Source organism: Cupressus sempervirens, chromosome 4 (assembly GCF_028749045.1).
Source record: "Cupressus sempervirens isolate cs-2001-9-10 chromosome 4, ASM2874904v1, whole genome shotgun sequence".
NCBI lineage: Eukaryota > Viridiplantae > Streptophyta > Pinopsida > Cupressales > Cupressaceae > Cupressus > Cupressus sempervirens.
The window spans coordinates 688,033,803-688,055,952 of NC_143121.1; the positions used below are offsets into that span (position 1 = coordinate 688,033,803).

Here is a 22,150-nt window from a genome sequence, read left to right on the forward strand (position 1 = left end):
ATATATGTATATATATATATATATGTATATATATGTATGTATATATGTATATATATATATATGTATATATATATATGTATATATGTATATATATATGTATATATGTATATATATATATGTATATGTATATATATGTCTATATATGTATGTATGTATATATATATATATATATGTATATATATATGTATAGATATATATATATACATATATACATATATAGATATATATATGTATATATGCATATATGTATGTACATATACATATATCTATGTGTGTGTATATATATATATATATATGTATCTGTACATATATATACATATATATATATAAATATAGATATATATATGTATATGTATATATGTATATGTATGTATGTATATATATATATATACATATCAACTATTGTATGTACTATAGTATATGAGAATTATATATGTATTAAATAATTATAATTAATTAAAATGATTCATATATAATTAGTATAATATATAATATATAATCATATATAATTAATATCAATAAAAAGACACGACCCTTTGAAATACTAGATATAAATATATTTAGAATTTCAAACATTGAGGAGCATATCATAAGAAATACTATCAAATATATACAATTCAAGAGGAAAATATCCAATGTCCTGAAAGGGGACATTACAAAGAATATAAAATTTTCACTGGAACATTATCAGTTGATGATATTGCTAAGAAGAAGAACCATAACATCATGATGATTGGCATTGCATCTGCTCTTAGTTATGCTGAATTTGATGAGGTCAAAGACTATAAAACTACTTTTGATATGTGGAACAAGCTAAAATAAATCTATGGAGGTGATGACAATGTCATAAGAGCCAAAGAAGAAAGCCTTAGAGGACAATTTGATCAAATGAGGATGAGAGAAGATGAAAATGTTGCAAAATATGTGTAAAGAATCAACGCCATTGTTAGTGCAATCAAAGCATTTAGAGAAGAAATCAAAGAAGAAACTATTATGAGTAAAGTACTTAGAACATTGCTTCCCATCTATGCAATTAGAGTATCTACAATTAAAAAAAAGAGATGTGATCAAAATCAGAAGTTAAGTTTGGATGCCCTAGTAGGAAGATTGACAACTTTTGAACTAGACAATTTTGACAACTATGTTCTTGCTTCTAAGAATATTGAATATGCATTTGAAGCTAAACTCTCACTCAAAGAAAAAGGCTAGAAAATAAAAGATAATCAATCAAAATGTGAAAAAAAAATTGAAAAAAGTTCAGATAGTGATCTTGGAATTGTTGAAGCTTTGCTTGCAAAGGAATATTCAAGGAACTAAGAAAAGTACAAAGGTAAAATCCCTCTAATATGTTTTTATTGTGAAGAAATTGATCATATTGTTGCTAGGTGCCCAAACAAAGAAGGAAAGGAAGAGAAGAAAAGCCACAAGTACAAAAGCAAGAAAGAATTCAAAGATCACAAATCCTACAAAGACAAAGGTATGAAAATTTGTTTTTATGGCTAAAGATTCTTATCACAGTGAAAATGAAATAGTGTATATTGCTATAAAAGATGAATCTAATGATGAAGATAAGATGGCACTTGTGTCTCATGTTAGCAAGAATGACACATGGATCATAGATAGTGGATGTTCTCATCATATGACTAGAGACAAAACGAAGTTTGAACATTTTGAACACTATGATGGAGGTAGTGTAAGGTTTGGAAATAATGAACCTTGTTGCATAAAAGGGAAAGGCTGAATCTTATTAACCGATGAACTTGTATGTGATAATGCCTATTGGGTTAAAGGACTAAAACATAATTTACTAAGTGTGGCATAACTGAACAACATTGGCTTCAAGGTGGAATTCATGAATGGCAAGGCAAGACTATTGGATAACCAAGGAAATTTGATTGGATCAAGCAGACAAACAAAAGGTAACCTATTTTATCTTGATCTTGGTTATTGTTCATGTTTCATTGCTCAATTAGAAAAAAATTGATTATGGCATAGAAGGCTATGTGATGTAAAATTTGATAATATGGTCAAGATTAGCAAACTCAAAAGAGTAATACGTCTTCCAAATTTAAAGAAACCTAATGTTGGATTATGCAAGAATTGCCAAATTGGTAAAATGGGAAAGACTAATTTTAAAAGTAAAAACCATCAGTTAGAAGATGTCTTGGAAATTGTACATACTAATTTTTGTGGACCCATTGGAATAGAAACTTATAGTCAACAAAAGTTTTTCATTTTTTTTGTTGATGACTGTTCTAGAATGATGATTGTTATTTATTTAAGAGAAAAATTAGAAGCTTTCAAGAAATTCAAATGGTATCTTGCTAGAGTAGAAAAGAAAACTAGAAAAAGATTAAAATACTTAAGATCAAATAGAGGTGGTGAATTCATTTCAAATGAATTCAACAATTTTTTCATTGAAAGAGGAATCAAAAGACAAGTATCAGCCCTTGGTACTCTTGAGAAAAATGAAATAACTAAAAGAAGATTCAGATCCATCATGGATTGTGCAAGGACACTAATGATTAAGGAGAATGTTGCTATCAGATACTAGAAGAAAACTATCAGCACTGCAGTTCATACTTTGAACTGAGTTCAATTGGAAAAGGACTCAAACAAAACTCCCTATGAGCCATGGTATGGCTACAAACCTAATGTAAGTTACTTGAAAGTGTTTGGTAGCAAATGTTATATCTTGAAAGAATCTAGAAAAGGAAAATTTGATGTAAAAGGTGATGAAGGTATATTTCTAAGATATTCCTACAGAAGTAAAGTATACAAAAGTATAAATTTATCCACTCACAAAATAATAGAAAGTGCACATGTGAGGATTGATGAGTTTGTAGAAAAGACTGAAGAAGAAAGAAAAAAGGAACAAAAAGATTATAGAATATTATAGAAGATTTGTCTACCATGAACTTGATTAATTGCCAAGCTTATTTGACAAAAAGGAGACTTCATCTCCCAAGCTGACCAAATCTTCATTAGCTACTGAGTTGCAAGAAGTTCAAACCGATTTACAGGGACCCAAGTCACATTCAAAGGATATCGAGTTAATGAATACCGAGTTTGAAGAAATTGAGCCATAGATAGAAGGACCTAAGCTAGAAGTTGAAATTCAAAACAAAGATAGTGTAATTCATTCAAAAGCTAAAGGACCTGTATTGGCTAAATATATCAGAAGGCATCATTCACCTGATCAAATCATTGGAGATAAATCTAAAGGAATAATGACAAGAAGAAAACTAAAAGATATATGTTTACTTGTTGAATTTGAACCTAGAAGTGTTAAAGATGCATTGGAAAATGAAATTTGGATTGAGGCTATGAATGAAGAAATAGAACACACAGAAAAGAATAAAACTTGGACTCTATACCTAGTCCCAATGATAAAAACATAATTGGTGCAAAATGGGTATTCAAAGATAAGCTGAATGATGATGGAAAGGTGTCAAGAAACAAAGAAAAGTTGGTATGTGAAGGTTATTCTCAAGAAGAAGGTATTGATTATGGCAAAACTTTTGCCCCTATTGCAAGATTGGAAGGTGGTAGGACTTTACTTGCTTATGCAACTAACAAAGGATTCAAGGTATATTAGATGGATGTTAACTCTCCATTCTTAAATGAAATTCTTGATGAGGAAGTCTACATTAAACAACCAAAAGGTTTTGTTGATCTAGACTAAAGGGACATGGTCTAAAAATTACACAAAGCCCTATATGGTATGAAACAAGCTCCTAGATTCTAGTATGAAAGACTGCATAACTACTTGATACAAATTGGTTTTCAAAGAACAAATGATAATAGTAGCTTATACATCAAGGAAGGACCAGACAAGAAGATTGTGTTGGCAAAAATATTTTTGGATGATACTCTATTCACAGGAAATGATGATTTATGCAAAGCATTTTTAGAACAAATGAATAAGGAATTTGAGATGTCTATTTTTGGTGAAATAAAATTCCTTTTTGGATTGCAAATACAACAGAACATAAATGGTATCTATACCACTCAATCTAAGTATGTCAAAGAGATACTCAAGAAACTTGAAATGGAAGGGTCAAAACTAGTTGGAACCCCCATGTGTATTGAACTTAAGCTTACTAAAGATGATGACTCCAAAGAAGTAGATCAGACCTTATACATATTAATGTTTGGTAAACTACAGTATGTGGTACATACAAGGCCTGATATTGCCTTATAGTTGGTATAGTTGCAAGATTTTCAGCTAAACCTAGAGAAAACCACATGATGGCAATAAAAAGAATCCTAAGATATCTAAAAGGTACTAAAGACTAACAAATTTGACTTAAAAGTATTTACTAATTTTGATTGGGCAAGAAATCTTGATGATAGAAAGAGCACCAGTGGTGGAGCATTCTTTCTTAGTAAAAGGTTGGTATCTTGGACAAGCAAGAAGTAAAACTACACATCTTAATCTACAATAGAAGTAAAATATGTAGCAGTAGCAGTGAATTGCTCTAACATTATTTAGTTCAAACATTTGTTGGATGGAATGAACATTGAAATCAAAGAGCCAATAATGATGTATTGTGATAACACCAGTGCAATCAACATGTCAAAAAATCTAGTGATGTGTTCAAAATAAAGCACATTGCTATCAAATATCACTTTGTAAGGGAATTAGTACTGGACAAAGAAATTAGATTGGAATATGTGCATACAAAAGAACAAATTGCATATATATTCACCAAGGCATTACCTAAGGATGCATTTTTGTATCTAAGTGGTAAGCTAGGGGTCATTCCCCTACCTAAAGCTCACTAAATGAAGTTTAGTGATGCATCAACAAGAATGAAGTTGAAAATCAATCAGTTGATGCAATAGCAAAAAGGACATATTGCAAATGAATCTGTACTCAAGGCACATTCACACTAATCAAAATTTTCTTTGGCATGTGTTGTCAAAGAGGGAGAATTATATTGGCATATCTTTCTGAAATTGTGTAGAAGGAGAAGTTAAGAAGTCCATTCACAGAGGGAGAACTCTATAGGAGAAGTTTTCTGCAAAAAAAATCAAAGAGGGATAAACTTTTTGACAAAGGGAGTCTTGTTCTCAAAATTTTGTCATGCTATGAAATGTTGTGTTGCCATCAATGCCCAAGAGGGAGATTGTTGGATATAATTGATTAATTGTGTGTTGTCCTTAATGTTACACAAATGTCATATTGGTTAATAGTTAGTGCATGTTGAGCTTACTTGGTCAATGAAGACAGTTTTCCTAGTCTATTGAGCATTCCTGAGTTTACTTTGTGCAGAAGGTAGTTTCTATCAAGCTTACTCAAGCATCAAAGGAAGTTAAGAAGAAAAGAGTGTTAATTGAGCTCACTTAGTTAACAAATGGAAAGTTGAATAGAGTTAGTGTTAACCAAGTTCACTCAGTTACCAAAAGGAATTTTGTAAATTCATAGTGTTAACCAAGCTTCTGTTGGTTAACATAGGAAATCACTTCAGAATCAATTTCTATCGAGCTGGGTTAGCTACCAAAGGATTTTCTTATTTTAGCATATAAAGCTTAATTATTTTACCTATTGATTCTATTTGACTAAGGTGATGAATATTAGTTATTTTAATTTGTATTTGAGCCAACTTGACAATCTGTAATGTATAAGTAGAAGGTCAAGTTGAGATTTCAAGGGTGATGTGTGCAAGTTGAATAAATTGAAAGAGATAAGAAAATGAAATGAACTTGAAGGATAAAGAGATATCCTGGTAGTGCAGAAAAGTATTATTCAATCAGGAAGGATCAAGTATGAATAAGAGTAGAGATTTGTAATAAAAAATTTAGTTGCATCACAATCAGGTCATTTTATTGTTACTCTCTAACCATTGTAGCAATGATCTAAAATCTCTTATCAGAGTTGATTTAACAGCCATTTATAAATCCTCTAACAAGATGGAATTTCATTGAATTGTTTCAAGACCTTTTGCAAGCCCACTCCTAATAGGGTGATTAAATCCTTTAACAGGATCACACCTAAAGTGTGCTTTGTAACCTTTAACAGGGTTGCCTCCTAATAGGGCTCACATTAGAAAAGTGAAAAATAATAACTAGTTACATTGGTGGTTTTTCTCAAATTGGGTTTCCACATTAAATCTTGGTGCCTTATGTGTTCATGTTATTTCTTTCATGCTTGCAAGAAATTACTGATAACACCTTAAGATTTACTAAAGTAATTCACACTTTGCATTATCTAAGATACAACATCTTCTATGTGTTTATCGAGTATCGGTAGTAACCAGTTTTATCAATTTGAATTTTATATTTAGCCGCCCTCCCCCCCCCCCCCCCCGCCCCCACTTCTCTCAATTACTCCTCTTATATTTCCAATAGAAGAAATTAGGGATCTCTTGATTTTGTGTTCTTTGTCTTAAAGCTGGAATAGCTTGGTAATGGTTGTCAAGAATTTTTTTTCTAGATCTAATACCCTAAAATATGATGATGTGATTGGTGTTACTTTGGAGGGGAAACTCATAGGAAAACCTCAGGTGGATCTAAATTAACAAGTGCTTTGAATGTACGAAGTAGAGGCAGAATGAATGTGAGAGGAAATAATTTTGAAGATCATGGGAAATCAAGAGGAAATTCAAATGGAAAGATGTCTCAATCGAGAGGACCAAATGACTAATGGTACTGCAAGAAGCCAAGGCATAAAAAGAAAGATTGCTAAACTCAAAATAAAAATGAAGGAGATAAACTAGTAGGAAATAAGGAGGCAAATGTGCTAAGTAACAAATCTAAATAGGATACTTTACTTCTATCTTTAGAAAGTATTGATGATTCATGGATTTTAGATTTTGGTGCTTCATTTCATGCTACATGTCATATAGATTATTTTATTGATTATGTCCAAGGAAATTTTGGACTTGTTTATTTGGGGGATAATGAACCCTCTTAGAGTGTTGGAAAGGGAAAAGGTAAGATTAAGTTTTACAATGGGAATCATTGGCTACTACATGAGGTGAGACATGTTCCAAGGCTGAGTAGAAATTTAATTTTGGTAGAGAAACTCGGTGATGAGGGTTGTGTAGTTACTTTTAATGATAAAAATTGGCAAGTTTCAAAAGGTTACCTTGTAGTAGAAAAAGGTGTGAAAGTAGGCACCTTATATCTTTGTACAGGTCATATTGTTCCTTTTACTATAATTGTTTCAAAGAAAAATGAATGTTTAGGAAAAGTTATTGTAGTTAAGCAAGGAGAAAAAATTGTTGTCCTAGATTCTAATATAGCACTATTGCACAACAGACTTGGGCACATGCATGAGAAAGGTATGAAATTACTTCATTCAAAGCAAGATATACTAGGTTTGGAATGTGTTAATATGGACTTATGTGAATGTTGTGTGTATGGAAAACAAAAGAGAGTGAGTTTTGTGAAGACTGAGAATGAAAAAAGAAGAAGAGAGATTAGAGCTTATGCATACATATGTATGGGGACCAGCTCAGATATCTTCCCTTGGTGGCTCTCATTATTATGTTACATTTATTGATGATACAACTAGAAAAGTATGAGTTTATTTCCTTAGATACAAATTTGATATGTTTCAAACTTTTAAGAAATGGAAATGCTTGGTTGAAAATGACACTAGAAAGAAATTAAAATATCTCAGATCTGATAATCATGGTGAGTATTGTAGTCATGAATTTAAAAATTATTTCTCCAGTAGTTGTATTCGTAGATAAAAAATTATTCCAAGGACTCCACAGGAAAATAGAGTGGCTGAACACATGAACAAGACTATAATGGAGTGTGCAAGTAGCATGAGGTTACATGTTGGGTTGCCCTTAAACATGTGGATAGAGGCTATCAATACTACTATATATTTTATTAATAGAGGTCCCTCTACTCCTTTGGGTTTTGGTATTCCAAAGGAAGCATGGAGTGGTAATAAGGTGAGTTATTCTTTTCTCAAAACCTTTGGTTATCAAACATTTTCTCATATAGATTCTAAAAATAGAACCAAGCTAGGAGCTAAGTCAAAGAAATGTGTATTTCTTAGATATGGCATTGATGAATTTGGTTATAGGCTTTGAAATTTTGAAAATCATTAAATTGTAGGAAGTAGGGATGCCATATTTAATGAGAAAGTGTTGTACAAAGGTGTGTTGCAGCAACATGAGAAGAAAGAAGATGATTATGTAGTGTTGGATGATACTCCAAAAGATGTTGTTCCAACAATTCCTCATGATGTGCAACAACCTCAACAAAAACTAACACACACACGAGTGAATGTTAGATGGTCAACAAGGAAAAGTAAACCTCCAGAAAGATTTTTTCCTTCTTTGTACTCTATTTTACTAATAGATGTTGGTGAACCTGAATGTTATGATTGTATAGGTGGATACTAAGATTGAGTGGGAGTTGATAATGAATGATGAAATGGACTCTTTGCTAAAAAAATAAGACATGGGATTTATGCAAGTTGATTGTAGGTAAAAGGGCTTTACAAAATAAATGGGTTTATAGGTTGAAAGATGAGGATGGACATAAGAGAATATTTAAAGCCAGGTTACTGGTAAATGGATTTGCATTAAAAAAAGGCATTGATTTTGATGAGATATTCTCTCCTATTGTAAAAATGACTTATATTCATATTATTTTAATTATTGTGGCTATTGAAGATTTTTATTTGGTGCAACTTGATGTTAAAACAACCTTCCTTCATGGTGATTATGAAGAGATATATATAGAACACCTACAGGGATTTAAGGTCAAAGGTAAGGAGAACTTAGTATGCAGACTGAAGAAAAATCTATATGGCTTGAAGCAAGCACCTCAGTAATGGTATCTAAAATTTGATAGTTTTATGCATGAGTGGATATAGTAAGTGTCATTCAGATCATTGCACTTATTTTAAGAGGTTGGATGATGATAGCTACTTTATTTTATATTTATATGTTGATGATATGCTTGTAGCTAGGTCTAACATGGATTGCATTAAGGATCTGAAATGTCAATTAGCACATGCATTTGCTATGAAGGATTTGGGGCAACAAAAAATCCTTGGTATGAAGATTTGCAGAGATAGAAAGAATAAGAAATTGGCATTATCTTAGGTTGATTATATTGCAAAGGTGTTGCAACATTTCTTTATGGAGAATGCTAAAGTTGTCAACACACTTTTACCTGGTCATTTGAAGTTGACTAAGGAGATGTATCGAAAGACACAAAAAGAGGAGGAAAAGATGTCCAAGGTACCTTATGCTTTAGCTATAGGAAGCTTGATGTATGCTATGGTATGTACTAGGATAGATATTGCACATGCAATGGGAGTTGTTAGCAGGTATATGATTCATCCAGGATTGAGCATATGAATATAGTCAAATGAATTCTTAGATATTTGAGAGGAACATCCAGTAAGTGTTTACACTTTGGGGGCTCTACTACTGATTTATAGGGCTATGTTGACTCATATTTGGTAGGGGGTATTGATACCAAGTGAAATAATATACGTTATGCATTTATTGTTGGTGGGGTAGCCATGAGTTGGGTTTCTCCATTGCAAAAGGTTATTGCTTTATCCACTGCAGAGGTAGAGTATGTTGTTGCTACTAAGGCAACCAAGGAGATGATATGGATTTAGTTCTTCTTGGAAAAATTGGGACACCCTTAGAGGGATATTTATTTGTTTATAGATAGCCAGAGTGCCATTCATCTTGCAAAGAATTCTGCTTTGCATTCAAAGAAAAAACACCATACAGTTCTAGTATCATTATATTCAATTAGTTTTAGATTATGAACAGTTGAAGCTAGGAAAGATACATACAAATGATAATCAAGTTGATATGTTTATAAAGGTAGTGACAAAGGAGAGGGGTAAAAGTACAAAGTTGTGTCACATTTTAGGCTGACTTATCATAATGACTGAATTTGAATATTTCTATTTAAAATCATTTTTATTTAAACATTTGATCTAGACAAATTCACTCTATATAATTTATATATGGTCTCACACTTTTTCAATTGGAAATGTCTATTAAATACATGTTTTATACTAGTTTTTATCCAATTACTAAAGAAATAAAATTATTTCAAAAAACTAACGTTTTAATAACTCTTACTATTTTTTATGAATTTTTTTAATAACATATAAACACCATTTTATAGAGTTCAAAGTCAAGAATATTCTCATATAGATTTTATAGTGTTTTAATTAGATATAGTATATTGTAATTAAAAATTTCTACAAGTATGTATTTTAACACTTGAGAAGATGTCAAGTTTGAGAAAGGAAAAAATATTAAATCATATCAAAAAAAATTTAAAATTACATGATGTTCTAGAGGAGAGAGTCCTCTTCAAGAATGTATAATTTTTCTTTTGGTTAGAAAAGATTTGTTTTGAAAAATGTGGTGTGAGATAAAAATTATTGATTCCATATAAGTTAATTTTGGGTCATTATAAAAGACAAAATATGTAAGAATTTGTCTTAGGGAAAAATCACCCAAGATCATCTAACTCAAGCAAATGTACAAGAATAAACTAAAAGAGTATGATTAATATAACAATATGATATTTAATTAATTTAATGTCATGTACAAGTACACTAGGAGTGTTTGAATATAAAGGCCTCTAGACTAACTAGGAGTCAACACACTAATAAGTCTTACAACGAGGCACATGTCCACCAAGAGTGGATTATCCTCCATTAAGCATATGAGTAAGTGCAATGATGAGAGGATAAGACTAAAAAGGTGTAGCACATAAAGCCATGTTGTAGACACCATGTGCTAAAATAAGAGCGCTAATAATTGTGTTGTCAACATGACAACTCAGTTAATTATGAAAACTCCAATGTTGTAGACACCATGTGTTGAATTAGAGTTGCTTACTCTAGTGTTGTCAACATGACAACTCATATGAGTACGCAAACTCCTAAGTGTCTTGCCTAAGAAATAATAAAATAATGCATTGACCTAAGCAAACTTAAGTAAGTGTAAAAGGTGAATAATTATTTACACCAACAAAATATAGGTTTAAAGCCCATTTTTATTTTTATTTGTTCTAGCTATATATGTTATCTATAACATAATCTAAGATTGAAGGGAAATAAGTTTATTTCCATGTTATTTTGCGGTGGGAGCTAGACCCCTAACTTTCAACATTTTTTAGCACGTAAAAAATTGTCTTTAAAAATTAGCAAAATATATCAATTCTTATTCCAAATAATTATTAAATATTATAATCCTAAAATTCATTCATGTCTACACATTTCATTAGTTTACTTCATTATCAAATTCTAAATAATACTACCACTTTTATGTCATTCAAGATGAACTATTATACTTTTGTTAGCCTTTTCCTTTATAAAAGGGTGACATTGGTTTGTACTTTTACCTAAAGATAAATTCCTCTTTAGCTTCATTTGGTCTTATAGACTAAATAGAATAAAAGAACAATAGAGTCCAAAGTGGTTTGATCAAGTGGGGGCCCCATGAGGTAGTGATATTACTAGAGGATTAGTCTCCAAGTGGGAGATTGTTGTCTACTATGGAGTTTGATTAGTCCCCAAGTGAGAGATTGTTAGTTTGTGGTGACTGATCAGGGAAGTACTGTACATACTTCATAAATTTTTTGGCTATTATTCACCAATGTATGGTCAATTATTTACCAATTTATGGCTGATATGTTGTAACTAATTTTAACCCTTAAAAGGAAAAAACACATGTATGAAAGGGCTTAGAGTTAGGGATTTTGAAATAAGGTGTGATGCGAAATTGCTTCTTATGGTGGTATTGAGCTATAATGGATTACAAATTGTAATCAGGTTGTAATCACTAGATCGTAATAATATTGGACATTCTGTTTGGTGGACATAGCCAAAGAATTGGGTGAACCATGTTAAATCTTAGTGTCTTGTGTTCTCTTTTGTGCAATCTATTAATTTATGTTATTGGTTATATTTGCATGTAATTATTATTTTTGTTTGAGGTTAAATCCTAACATTTAGGGTTCACTTTAGTTTCTAGTGTAGGTTGAATTAATTTAGGGTTTAGATGTTGTACTCAATGTGAAATTTTTTTAGGGTTCAATTAAATTTATGGTTTAGCTTGAATTAGTACATATTAATTTCAAATTAAATTAGGTTTGCATTTAAGTTTATAGCTTTATTTGGTCTAATATTAAGGTTAGGTTTGATTAATTTATTTAATGTAGAAAGTTAGGGTTTACTAAATGATTGAATTTCTACTTAGCTTTAATCAATCTTAAAGTAGGTTTATTGTTTAATTAAGGTTATTGAGACAATTTCATTATTTCTTTTATAAGGATTACAATCTATTTTGGTTAGGATTCAAATTTAATATTTTATAATCTTATGACTAGAATTTTATTATATTTACTACTAGAATTTGTGTTGTGGTTGGAAAATTTACATACCATGAAAAATATTTGAATCATTTTTAGCAAAGAACATTAGTTTACAAAATTGAACATAGCATAGCTTATCAAAATTCTTACAACTAATGTTAGCCTAATTACTATATACTAGTGCAATGTGCAAGCATAAAAAATAAAACAATATAGTTTTTATGATTCCTTGTTTAGGATGATGCAATTTTCTACTAATTCAAGATAAACCCTAATTTTATACTAATTTAGTTTATAGTTTAGGCTTAATATTTAGGTTTAATTACTTAAGGTACGAAGTTAGAGATCACTTTTATTGAATGTTTAATTAATCTCAATCTAGAGTTAACTTGACTTAATTTGAAAGTAGGGTTATATCTCAATTTGAAAATTGGTTTGTTTATAAGGATTAATAATCTATTTTTATTGGGGTTTAAATTGTGATTTTTTTAATTTTAAGGTTATTTTGTTTATTATTATGGTTTGTGTTTGATTTAGTTTAATGTTACAATGAGGAAATAATTTGATTTAATCTTTTGCTCAAATTTATTAAAGAAATATATATATATATATATATATATCAAAACATTTAAGTAAGAAATATAAAAATAGAAAGAATCTAGAATTGATACTTCTAAAATAAAAACTAAACCATAAATATTAAATCCTAATCCTTATAATCAAGGTATTTTTTGGTGACTAATATTCATAAATTGGCTAATTTTAGAGATTTTTTTGCTAGCAACTTGGCTAATAATTTAAGATATAATGCAAACGAAATCACCATATTTTTATTAATTTTTACTTTAAAATATTTAAGATCGCTCGGTAATTTATTTTATTAAAAAATAATGTCCAAAGATTCATCATAATATTTGATATATGATCAGATTTGATTCACCTAAATATTATATATTATTGGAGAAATTGAAATTAATTCACCAATAATTATCATAGCTATTAGTTACTTAAGGGATACATATTTAGTTTTCACTATTGATTTAAAATATAATGTAATGATCCTCATAATAATTTGTGAGTTAAAAAATATTCAATTTTCATTTGTAATATTCTATGGTGGTTAATGAAATTTCAACTATTATTGAGATTCACCAATATTTTCTATACAAAAATCATGATTCCAAAATAATCACCAATATAAATAATATTTAAAATAAAAATTTGAATGATTCGTTAATAGAAAAAAAAATTCAAAATAATGAAAGATTTGCCAATGTCTTATATATTTTTTGGAAGTGAGTTTTTTAAAGATTACCTTGCTTACCATAACCTAATGGTAAGTTCTAAACCCTAAATGAAATCGGCCTCAAGGTCCCATCACTTCCATGGGGGTAGGGATGGGAATAACTGAGGTATTCCTTTTGCACAATTCCACATAACCTATTTCATATCCTCTGCACAAGTGCAAACCTAGTTGATTCAGTGGACGTTGACTGCTAGCATGCATCTGAACCAATCATAAATGGTAATTGCAATTAAAATGCTAGTCTCTAATATTATAAGGTAAAATCTAATCCTAAATACTAAACCCTAATATTCAATATTCCACCCTAAATGCTCAAACCCTACCTTTATCCCAAATGTTGAATGTCAATAAAAAATATAAACCCTAAATCTTAAATCTCACTTGTAAACATAATCCTAAAGATAAACCCTAATAGTAACTAATAAATTATAATAACATATATTAAACCCTGATCATAATAAAAAATTATAAAGCCAAATCCTATGACAGACCCAAGTTTTAATTCTAATCATAGATATTAAACTCTAACTCTAACTATTCAAATAAGATATTGAATGTGTAAGTTTAGGACTGGGTTTTTAAATATTTAGATTCCTAAACTATAATACTACCCATGACCTAACTCCTACCTATTATATTAATTTTATGATAAAGCCCAAACCATAACCTTAGCTATAAGCCTAAATCCTAATTGAAATAACCTTGAAATTAACTATGATTTAAACCTTTACCCTAGCCATATCCTAACCCTAACATTAATACCAATTAAAATAGTGATGTCAACCGTTATTTTAAAGTCTCGTCCTAACCCTAAATCGTCATTCCTAATTATAGACAAAATTGTAAATTCTGAATCTATACTATATTCAAATTCATAACTCTAATCATAATAATAACTTTGATGGAAACTCTAACCTTAAAAATAGTCCTATTCAAAACCATAAACTTTTTGTTTACCCAACACAAACTTGAGCCTTCAAATATCTATAATAAAGTTATCCTAAATATAATACGTAGACACAATGTAATCATAGACTTCTCATTGGTCTTGCAAATTTTCATAAACATCCCCAACTAGCTAAATACAGATGAAGTGTCGAATGAAGAAATTTAAATAACTCATTATTCTCTCTATTTCGTTCCATGGTTTTGAGATACATGACTAAACTGTATAAAATAAAATTTTGAATATCATCAAGTTATACACATAGTCACAAAGTCCTGCGAGAGGCCAGACATAATTTTTGAAACTAGTAAAATGATGAAACTTAAAAAGGGGGAAATGACCTCTCGATATAGAAAGTATATAGCCATCAAACCTAACAAGTCTACAAAGAAGTTAATGGTCCACTTCATAGTTGGATGATCCAAACCTTTTGGCTAGTGTTGAATGAAATTAATAGTTTTCATATACCCTTGGCTCCCTGATTCTTTTTCCAAATTATCTCCAATGTCTAACTTGATTCTAAACTTATCTGTAGACCTAATAATCAAAACTAAGAAGGATATACTAATAAGATTTTAAGTCTATCAAAAAAAAATTATAACCATTGTAAAAATATATAATGAGGCTTGAAAGTTTCCAATCTCTTTGGATCTATCATCAACAAAGAAAGAAAAAGTGTGAATATGACATGCAATATATATCAAACTATCCCTGGAACTCTAAAACTAAAAATATAAAGTGTTGGGTTTTAGCTTTCTCTGACATACCAACAACAGAGCATCAAACAATGCTTTTCAGATATAGGTTAAAAATGAATGTATAATAAATAGGTTGGTTGAAACTCATGATTATGGAGGCTTAGAATGTTAAAAAAATTGATTGCAAGTTCCTTAGTTTAGTCTATGAGATTATTCAAAAATGTGAATGATATGTTCTTACAAATTGTGGAAAAATGTAATCATTATGCATTGTAAAGCACAAACTTGTGTCACCCTTTTACTAAGGAAAGGGCTAACAAAGGTACAACTATTCACCTTCAATGACATAAAGCTGGTATTATTATTTCAAATTTAAAAATGAAGTAAACTAATCAAATGTGTAGAAATGGATGAAGTTGAGGATTATAATTTTTAATAATTATTTGGAATAAGAAATGATATATTTTCCTATTTTTCAAACATAACTTTTTAGTTGCTAAAAAATGCTAAAAATTATGGGTCTAGTTCCCACCACAAAACTACATAGAAATAAACTTATTTCCCTTTGATCTCAGATTATGTTATATATCAAATATGTAGCTAGAACAATCAGTTTTCACCTCCAACCACATTTTTAAAAATAAATCCATTCAAACCAAAAGAAAAATTATACATTCTGGAAGAGGACTCTCTCCTCTAGAACAACATATAATTTTTTATTTTTTTTGATATAATATAGTATTTTTTTCTTTCTCAAAATCAAAATCTCCTCAAGTATTAAAATACATATTTGTAGAATTTTTTAATTACAATATACTATATCTAATTAAAACACTATGAAATCTATATGAGAATACTCTTGACTTTGAGCTCTATAAAATGGTGTTTATATGATATTAAAAAAATATCATAAAAAATAGTAAGAGTTATTGAAACATCAATTTTTTGAAATAATTTTATTTCTTTAGTAATTGGACACTAACTAGTATAAAACATACATTTAATAGACACTTCCAATTGGAAAAGTGTGAGACGATGTGTCACTTAGCTAGAATAAATTTATCAAGATCATATGTTTAAATAAAATGGATTTTTAGATAGAAATACTCAAATTCAATTGTTCTAATAGTCAGCCTGAAAGGTGACACAACTTTGCACTTTATTAATATTAATATACTTATTTGTATCTATATAAAATTATTATAATTTCTTATCAAACAATTTCTTTTACTTTTGAATATATGATTGTTGTCATGAACATAAGTTATTTGACAATTTCAAAGGAAATTGTTGCATCAGTTGAAGTTGGTTTTAGCTTGTTGGATTCATTTATGGATTTTGAACAACTTCATGGGAAACTTCTAGATTCTTTTTCATTTTCGATAAGGCTAGATAGTGGAATTTTGGTTGGCAAACTTTCTTCTCATAATCTAGTGCAGTCATCCCTAACTTTTTTAAATTCTAAAAAAATAAATTTATGCAAAATAAGTACTATTTTGAGTTGATACAATACACATTCTTAAGAAGTCTTGATGGCATTCAGATGTAAAGCTTTTAATTGAGTTAGTTGTGCCTCATGTAATGGAACTTAGATCATGCTATGGGGATTCACTAAAGAATGCTCGAGCAGAGGTTAGAATATACCAAACTAATGTAGAATTTGCTATCGATGGGTCTCACTAACTCAATGAATGACCTCAATAAGATGGCTAAATATTAGGATACCATCAAGGCCTAATTGTGGTGGTCCAACAATGAGATGGTTTCTATTTTTTTTATTTCTTTAGTTATAGGGTTACTTCCAATTTAAGTTTTTGTTATGTTCAAAAGTTTATGATAATCATTTTATGTTTAGACTATCACTACGACAATGTGTTTTGTTGTTTATATTTCAAGTACTAATGTATTTCTTTAATTGTGTTCATATTTATAAGGTCTCTGGTTTAGATGGTATGGTTAAGAACTTAGTTATTATTTGTAATTTTGTTAGAATGTTTGATTGGCCTTATTGGCTAGTGCTACTCCAACTCGCTAATTGGATGTAATGATCCACATGCTACTAATAGTTTGTAAGTTTTTTTTTGTTCTATGGGTTGAGGGCCCTTCCCTACCTTCTTTATAAAAAACAATAGGAAAAATGCCACTCACAATGCATTGACCATTACCATATAGAAATCCCAAGGTCTAACAATGCACAAAGACACAATTAATATTAAAAATATAGAAAGACAAGAGTTGGCATTCAGCTATATTTAAACCCATGTTATTAGGTAGTCTAAAAGGGGAAGCTCAATTACATCAATTGTCTTTCAGGAAAAACATGCAATTTTAAGCTCAATCTCCGACATACTCATTGTAACTGACCACGTTGCAGGAATTCAATTTTTATAATTTTTACAAGATTACTCAACTATATGAAGATTATTTATCAATTTGCATTCTTTCAAGGATAACTCATTAATGAGAGCTCAAAGTTATTGGAAAATATCAATTCATATAAATTATTTGACAAAATCATTTTATTTTGTTACAAAATATTCAAATAAATAAAACACATAAATTAAAATTATCTTATCATTGAATTTGTAAATAATAAAGAAGGGTCAAAAGAATGACATCTTCAACAATGTAGACATTTTGTGAAATAACATCAAATATGTTTATATTTATTCAGCTTTTCCATTGTACAAACATTTTTTTTTATGTCATATCTCTAAATATATTTGTGCATATTCATTCTTTATTCAGCTTCAATATATAGAATATATTATTACTATCAACACGTCTCTTGCACCACCTTGTCTTTTTTGGAAGAACTAATTTGCTTATTAGAAATGCATCAAAGTAATAGTGGCTCACTGAAGAACACTAGGGAGCCTCTATGCTAAACATTAAAAAAAAATTGCAACAATGAAATGAAATGAAAGAAATAATTTTAAATTCAAGGGCAGCTGGATAGCCTCAGTGTGGGACGAGCGAGGAGTCAGCACTCTTGGAAATAGTGGCTCCAAAGACTTCATTCATGTTCAGATCGCCTTCCACGCTCGACTCAAAGCAATGAACGAACTGAGCCAATACAAGATTAATGCTCACAATAGCCATGGCTGATCCTGGGCATCCTCTCCTTCCTGCTCCAAATGGAACCATATCAAAGTAGTCCTTGTCTTTCACAATATCAATATTTTTACCCATGAATCTCTCCGGCTTGAATTCCAAAGGATCTTCCCAAACGGATGGGTTTCTTCCAATAGCCCAAGCATTGATGATAAGCCTGCTTATCTTAGGAATGAAATACCCACCAATTGTACAATCTTGTGTGGATTCGTGTGGAAGCAGCAGGGGTACGGGTGCGTACAACCTCATTGCCTCCTTCACCACACACTGCAAGTACTCCACGCGTGTTAAGTCATTCTCACATACAAACCCCTCTCTGCCTACAACTGAATCAATCTCCGCTTGCATTTTCTTGGCCACATTAGGATTTCTAAGAATCTCGCTCATTGCCCACTCTGATGAAGTAGCCGTGGTTTCGATTCCGGCTAAGAACATATCCTGCAAAATATACATGGCTATTTTTCATTAAAATGCCAGTTAAATAGAAGAAGATTAATAAGAAAGATTGCATTGTGACTGAGAAGTAAATACTCACAAAAACAACGGCTTTGATGTTTTCTTCTTCGATTGGCACTCCATCGAGGCTTTCCATCTCCAGGAGCAGGTCAATGATGTCCTTTGTATCGGACTGCTGCTGCGCCTTCTGCTGCTGGTGCTCCTCTATTATCTTACTCACCACTTGATCAAAGGACTTGTGTACCTTCTTCATGCGCCCCTTCACTCCTTGCAAGTCCATCCAGTCCAAGCAAGGAATGAAGTCGCCGACATTGATAAGTCCAATTGTAGCCATCGCCTCTTTAGCCATCTTCTTTATCTCTTCGCCATGACCACCTTGATGAGTGTCATCGTCAAAAGATATTTGTGTACCCGCCAGGATTCGCCACATGACTGCCTGGCTAAACCATGAAAACAAGACTGAGATTAACCGGCTTCTTCCCCTGCTTAGACATTTCCCACACTGAACGAACAATACGAATTATTTCCCTCTCGTATGTATCTGAACCAGTCGATCCTCTTTTTATTCAACAATTCTACCACGCACAGCTTTCTCATGTGTCTCCAATAAGACCCGTAAGGTACAAATACCAGATCCTTGTAATTATAAAAAAGGTGTTTTCCTGCAGCAGAACGAGGTCGGCTTGCAAAAACTACATCGTGGGCTTTCAAGAACTCTTTCGCCATGGCAGAAGAGGAAATCACAACAGTGGAAACAGAGCCCATTTTCAACATCATGATGGACCCGTATTTCTTCGCAAGTTGATGAAGATCACGATGAGGAAGCTTTCTCAGCTGGTTCAGATTTCCTATAATGGGCCATGCAAACGGTCCACTAGGGGGCAATCTCTGTCTAAATACTATTGTGCTTTTCCTTTGGACACGAAATTTATATAAAAGCAACAAGGAAACAATGAGTACACATATTGTAGTCGTTGCTTGAGCGTAGGCACTGTCTTTTACTATGCTTCTTGCATGGAAAGATGCAGGAAACTCAGAAAATGAAGCCATATTGAACAAAGATACAGGGAACTCAAAGAAAGAAGGCATATTGAACAATGATGGACGAAACGATCGCTCAATGCCAAATTTATGGGGTGCTACGAAGTTTTTTCGCCCATATCAGTCACGTTATTCGTGCGTTAGTTTTAGTATGTTTAATTCCAATATAATTTGCTGGATCTTATGCTCGTTATTCAAAGTTTCCAGTTTTCGATTCCAAAACGAATCCGGTAGCTTGATTTCCATTTTTATTTATTGTTTAAAAGATCAACAGATGTTTAATCAGCTCATGAGATAGCTCGATTATTATGTGGACTTCTGTAGTCGTGTGGATAAAACTATTTTATTGTATAAAATATCAGCAGATGTTTAATCAGCTGAGATGGCTTGATTGTCATGTGGACTACAGTACTCATGTCGATAAAAAAAAATATAGATAGAATGTAACATGGCGGTATTCGCATCACTCTTTTTTGTCAGTTTTAAAACGTGTTTTTGGGCAAGCAAATAAGGACTATGTCGGCATCACATGATTAATGGCTTGGATAAACAGGTGATTGGGGTTATTCTTGCTAGTTGTAGACAAGAGGTTTGAATGGGCATTTCTGTTCGGTCATGGTTTGCCAATCCAAGAAATATTGTTTGCCTTCATCAATTTGCAATGCGATTCTATAGCTCGTCAAGTTGAAATTAAATTGTTGTAAGCTTTTTTTATCCACAAAAACGAGTTAAAAGTAATTTCGTCTTTTTTTAAATGTCCTATTAATTATTTTTGTCCCTGTGGAAACAACTAAGACAACAATCATTTTCTGTCACAGACATTATATTTCATTAGCTCATCAAATTGGCATAGGCTACAGTGCAACATATTTGCACCAGCCTAAGTGCCATGCCCCATGCCCATCGGATGCCATGGGACCTTTTTCTAACATATACTGTGATGTCATCATTTTTTTGAGAGAGTGTTATTTTGGGAGAATATATTTGTCATCTTGCCTAAGTACCTTTTTACTTGGTTTTAATTATAATTATTACTAGTTTTTATATATATATATATATATATATATATATATATATATCAAGAGTCATCGTTGTCAGGGTATCTATTTTAATTTAAATCGTATGTTTTTTTTTGTGAGAGATAGGATTTGAATTAAAATAAGTGCCTCGAGAAGGATGACTCTTGGTATTATATATATATATATATATATATATATATATATAATAAGTATATATAAGCTAGTAGTAGTTGAAGCACACATAAAAGTGATTTTTGAATAATTACTCTAATACGATATAATTTTTGAATTTTTTTTCGAAATTATTTAATTGTGTTATGAATATGCTTCTAGTAAACCTTAGAGTTCAATTGCAATTTTTGAAATAATATTGTTACTTATTTTTAAAATTACTTAGGGTGAGGGATATATTTTCATTTAGACTTATGGTTATCAAACTAGTGTATGTTAGATTTAGGGTTAGCCTTAGAGTTAGGGATAGGTTTCAACTTAGGGTTGTGTTTAGAGTTTGCCTTAGACTTAGGATTAGAGTTAGACTTATCATTAGGAATTTGGTTAGTGGTATAGTTAGAGTAAAGTTTATCAGAATAATATATTGTTAGAATTAGGGTTAGAGTTTGATTGAGGGTTAGGGTTAGAGTTTTACTCAGACCTAGGATTAGATTAGACTTATCATTATGAATATGGGTAGGGGTATAGATAGAGTTAATTTTATTGAAAAATTGTATGGGTAGAATCAAGGTTAGAGTCAGAGTTAGGGTTAGAGCTATAGAATTAAGTTTATCAAAAAGGTGTATCATAGATTTAGAATTAGACTTAGAGTTAGGGATAGGTTTCAACTTACGGTTGGGTTCAGAGTGTGACTTAGATTTAGGATTAGAGTTAGACTTATCATTACAAATTTTGTTAGGGGTATAGTTAGGTTAAGTTTTATCATAATAATATATGGTTAGAACTAGGGTTAGAGTTTGATTGAGGGTTACGGTTATACTTAGGGTTAGGATTAGAGTTATACTTTGACTCAGGATTATATTAGACTTATCATTATGAATATGGTTAGGGGTATAGATAGAGGTATGTTTATCGAAAGATTGTTTGGGTAGAATCATGGTTAGAGTTGGACTTAGGGTTAGAGTTATAATGATCATTCATAGAAATTAAACAATAAGAAATTAAAATTGCAATGAAATTGTGTGTATGGAAACATGGAATTATAATGATCATTCATAGAAATTAAAGA

At 30.8% G+C, this 22,150-nt stretch overlaps 1 pseudogene; it reads right to left on the reverse strand.

The window, feature by feature from the left end:
- Nucleotides 1–18,221: 18,221 nt before the first annotated feature.
- Nucleotides 18,222–19,900, reverse strand: LOC149563143 (cytochrome P450 750A1-like; annotated as a pseudogene).
- Between the last annotated feature and the right edge of the window lie 2,250 nt (nt 19,901–22,150).